At 38.1% G+C, this 4,932-nt stretch overlaps 1 protein-coding gene across 2 annotated transcripts in view; it reads left to right on the top strand.

The window, feature by feature from the left end:
* Positions 1-4,711: 4,711 nt before the first annotated feature.
* Positions 4,712-4,932, top strand: part of LOC144968161 (procathepsin L-like) — a 20,464-nt gene continuing 20,243 nt past the window's right edge. The window contains exon 1 of one of the 2 annotated variants that reach the window (XM_078906194.1): positions 4,712-4,894. The gene's annotated coding sequence lies outside the window, so the exon portion shown is untranslated. The other variant, XM_078906195.1, reaches the window with a different exon arrangement.

Below are 4,932 nucleotides of genomic sequence, written 5' to 3'. Positions count from 1 at the left end.
CCTAGTTTAGCATTGTTGTAATGGACAATATTTTGCGTCGTTTTTTAAAAAGATTTCCATTTCAACATTGACCCCATAAGGAATTGAGTGATCAGACCTGCAAATAAGTACACGTCAATAAGAGTTGATAATGCAGTTTGTCTTAACCCTCCTCCTCTTACCAACTACAGGAAAATCGTCACATTCGCTACGATACAATGAACATTTATATTAATCAGAAAACGTTTTTACATCACACATTTTCTGAAAATAAAAAAAAACACTTTGTTTTGTAAAGCTTGTCATGCTGCACAAAAATAGTGTATAAGTAGATATTCATATCGCCTCAGTTTGAGTGTAAAATAATCAAGTTTTCCTGGAAAAGTCCCGTAAGGAGAGAGAGTTAAGGAAGCGATTTGAAGGAAAGAAAGATTATATCGTTGTCATGATATTTGATACATTATTATTAGTTACAGGTCAACCTGGTTTAACATTGTTGTAATGGACAATGTTTTGCGTCATTTTTTGAGATTTCAATTACAAAAATGAGCCCATAATAAATTGGGCTATCAGACCTACATCGTCACAGGTCTATCGAAAACTGTATTTCATTACTCACTCAGACCCTTCTACCTTTGTTAGCAATACTAAGCTGCAAGAAGCGGTGGACTATAATTACTTACTTAATCCTCTTCGGGCCTTGAGGCACACAGGGCATCCACCTACCAGAATACTCTGCGGGCCTTGAGGCACACAGGGCATCCACCAGACATCCTCTTCGGGCCTTGAGGCACACAGGGCATCCACCAGACATCCTTCATTGTTTTTATTTATTTATTTATTTTTTTGCGGTCGGCTGCTTTTGCGGTGGTGGCTGTATTCCAGGACAGGCCTGTTTCCTTTACTTCTTTTTCCACGATCCTTCGCTGGGTTTCTTTGGGTCTCTCCCCGGCTTTCTCTTCCCATCTGCTGCCCAGTACTGTCTTGGGAAGTGACCCTTTTTCATTTCTGGCCACATGACCCAGCAAACACCATCTTCTTTTTAATTAGCTTCCAAACGGACTGTAATAGTAATGAGAAAAAAATAGAATAATATAGCTAATTCAAAAAATAGGTAATCAATATATATAAATCACGGAATGTTCTAGCTCAAATCCCTTCTCCGGCCAATAACATAAAGTTAAAACCTTAAATCGTTATTTAACTGTAACAATGTGTTTGTTACGGTGGTGGTTTGTTCCAAACCGTTTCAGTTTCAATGTTTACCTTTCACGCCCCTTTTCACACGCTGTTATTTCTAACTCATTTATGTATCTCCTAAGTCAGTTTACACACATTTCCTTTACTCGACTCAGGTCTTGGCCTTGACGGATTTTGTACTAAAGGTGTGTAGTTTTTTCGTTGATCTAATAAAGGATTTTAGTTTGAATGAGGTGTGCTCAAATCGAATTACAAAGGGTTCCAAGCCTACAGCAAAACTTGACGTGTAGTACAAGACACGACGTACCCTAAGTAAGCTATATTACTTTTTTTTTTCAATTTCGACAGAGACAAAGCTTTCATCAGTCAGAAACTCATTTTACACGTACCAGAGTACGGTGAGCAAATGCGAGTAAAGAACCTTAACCAGGGACTCAATTTTGCGCTACCAAAGCACGACTCGAACCGGGGACCAAGAGATCCGAAGGTCAGTGTAATACATCGGGACTACAAAGCTGCTTGATAGCAATATTGATTTTTTAAAACCAGTAACAACAAACATTCAAACAAACAAGGATATAAAATTATTATCGGAAAGCCGATCGTCACATATTATTGGAAAATCTGTAAACCGGGAAGAAAATAAATACGTTTAAGATTTCCCATTGCCAAATATATCAGGTCCAAAGTCTAATCAGGACATCACTACTGACGTGCTCTGAAAAGCAAAACAAAAAAAACAAAACACATTTTAAACATTTTTGCCAGAAAAACTCATCCATCCAATAAATATTGATCAATAAAAATGACCTTGAACTTGACAAAAACTCTCAAATCGGAAACATCAAGGAAGTCTTTGAGAAAGCCCCAGGTTTGAGAGATTTTAGCAATTTGAAAGTCATTTTAATCGAGCGATATTTGAAGGACGAGCTTACGGGCCAAATTTTTGTAATGTGGTATTTCAGAGTACGACTGAGCCGGTGACGACAGGTGAAAACATGATAAAGGTCCGTCACACGCCTCACAGCAGACGTCAAGTCCAAACAGCTGGGCAAACGGATTGGAAATTGGTCACCGCTCGGCTGTATTCGTGAATTTGCGCCATATTACGGAGATTGTTTGACAATGTCCATGTCGCGGTGAAACACGTCCTTCAGATGAAGGAAAGAAGGGGGTTGGGAGTGGAGGCGATTGACCCATCAAAATTATGTTGAACTGCGAATTCATGGAACGGGTGGGAGGGGGGGGGGGGTGACTTGTAACAGTAATTTACACTATATTCATATCGTTTCTTCCAATTCCGAAAAAGCTGATTTGCCGCACAAGGTTTTAACAGTGTAAGATAAATCCATAAGTTACGGTTTGTGGTCTTGCAGTTGGGCGACATCTCACCTGTAGATTTTTAGTTTGAGTCCCGGTTTTTGTGGAGGGCCAAAGTTGAGTCCTTGAGTTCAGAAAACGCAGATCTTGTGAACTTGGCGAAGTTGAACAGATATTATACTTAATACTACTCGATTTCGAGAAAGCTTTTGATAAAGTCTGCCACATAATCACCTAATCATTTGGATCCAGAACGTTGGAATACTGGTCAGACACGAAAATTAATAAAAAATATCTGATTAACAGAACTCAACTGGTCACAGTTTGAGATCAACCCTCTGAAAATGGCCGACTAGAGTATGGTTCTGGGTCCTTTGTTTTTTTTTCTATCTTTATTAACGATATCCCCGATAGTATAACTTCCTCGGTACGTCTCTTTGTAGAAGACTTTGCACTCTACATAGACGTATTCGATTGAAGACAGTATCCAACAAAACTAGGACTTCACAAACCTAGAAGCATGGAAGAAAACATGGCGAATAAGGTTCAGTTTCCAAAAGTGTAAAGTCCTGACAATATTCTTTATGAAATGTTCTCATCACAATAGCGTAGCAAAGCTCAGGAAAGATGAGGGTCTAAAAATAAAACATCGTCGCGAAAACAACAACAAAATATATACGCTCCCAAATTACACTCAACAAATGATCCCTCACCCACCCACCTAAAAAATAAACAAACAAAAACAAACAACAAAACAAAACAAAAACCGAGAGAAACAAGAGAACACGACAAGAAATCAAGAACAGACACACGCCAACACTCTTTCTTTCCCTCCGCTGTTCGTTTATGAAATAAGCTCCCTCAAGTCCTTGTTGAAACCGCCTCCGCTTCCAAAAATAGAAGGAAAAAAGTGAGAGAAAAAACAACATCAAAACAATACATAATTTACAAAAGCTTAGAAACTTGGAAAAAATAACAATAAATAATAAAATCACAGTCACAGTGTCTATATCAAAATGTTTGTGTGTGTATGTGTTTCTGTCTGTCTGTGTGTATGTGTGTGTGCGTGTGTGTTTGTGTGTGTCACTGAATTCATAAATCTGTGAACTAGAGTCTGAATCCTTTAATTATTAAGTGGCTGCAACAAAGAAGAAGAAGAAGAAGAAGAAGAAGAAGAAGTAGTAGTAGTAGTAGTAGTAGTAGTAGTAGTAGTAGTAGTAGTAGTAGTAGTAGTAGTAGTAGCAGTAGTAGTAGTAGTAGTAGTAGTAGTTATAGTAGTAGTAGTAGTAGTAGAAGAAGAAGAAGAAGAAGAAGAAGAAGAAGAAGAAGAAGAAGAAGAAGAAGAAGAAGAAGAAGAAGAAGAAGAAGAAGAAGAAGAAGAAGAACAACAACAACAAAAACTTTTATACAGAGCAATATCCTACAAACTGTCTAAAGAGATTTAAGGGGTCCCTATACAATCAATATTAAGCATGTTGGATAAGACATGAAGCCTGTAAAGCGCTATTGTATTTTCTTCTCTCACTAAGTATGGCGCTCGTTTTACACGAACGATTATGACAGGAAAATGTGTATGAATCTAGGACTTCATTCATAATATGGATGTCACTGGTATGAATAAAGAGTATTTTCTTATCATTGTCTGACATTGGATCATTCTCGTCTTTTTTATATTTTAATCTTGCACCAGTGCCTGCTCCCAAATTTTCCACATTGCTCAAGGGAGTAAGACGGTAACGTTCCTCCTTGGGTACTGTTTTTTGTTCACACCAGCGCTCAGTCACATCGCCCTCGCTCAAGGGGCAACAGAGTGTTTCTTTTTATCTCGAAGAAAAAAAAAATCATCCCATAGATCCATCTTGTCTTTTAACTAATGTTAACCAACCTCACCTTTAACCCAATAATTGGATATTTATTGATCGTCGGTGGTTCATAAAAATGCTCATAACTTCTTGCTGGCACTTCAAGAGTAAGTGTTACATTCACCTTATAATTGGTCTGAGAGAATGTGGTGCGCATTGATGTCCTCTCTGGCTGGAAAAAGCAGACACCCCCCTCCCGCCGAAAACTAGAACCAAAAATAACCCTTAATAATCAAAGAAAACAAAACAAACAAAAAAGGGACAAGGCCGATGCTTTGTGAACAGTGTTCTATCCATACGATTGGTAACCCGCAAAGGAGGTAATTTTGCTCTCATCTATCCTACACGTTAGTATTTACTCTATTACTCCCCTTGTAAACAATCGATCACGTGAGTCATGTGATGTTGATACATTCTCAGCTGACTGCTAAAACAACGCCATAAAAGTAAAAAGTCAAAGCCATTCAACTGCTTTCTGTTTTCTCCCGTTCAGGTTATCTTCTTCCCGAGGAATCCAGTTTCCATTTTAATTGGTAAGGAGTTTTAATCACATTTGTTATTTTTAAAGCAT

Source organism: Berghia stephanieae, chromosome 3, assembly GCF_034508935.2.
Source record: "Berghia stephanieae isolate SIO BIC M18660-M18661 chromosome 3, UCSD_Bste_1.3, whole genome shotgun sequence".
NCBI lineage: Eukaryota > Metazoa > Mollusca > Gastropoda > Nudibranchia > Aeolidiidae > Berghia > Berghia stephanieae.
The sequence above is the reverse complement of the archived record's forward strand: the minus strand, read 5'-3'. Positions and strand labels throughout refer to the sequence as shown.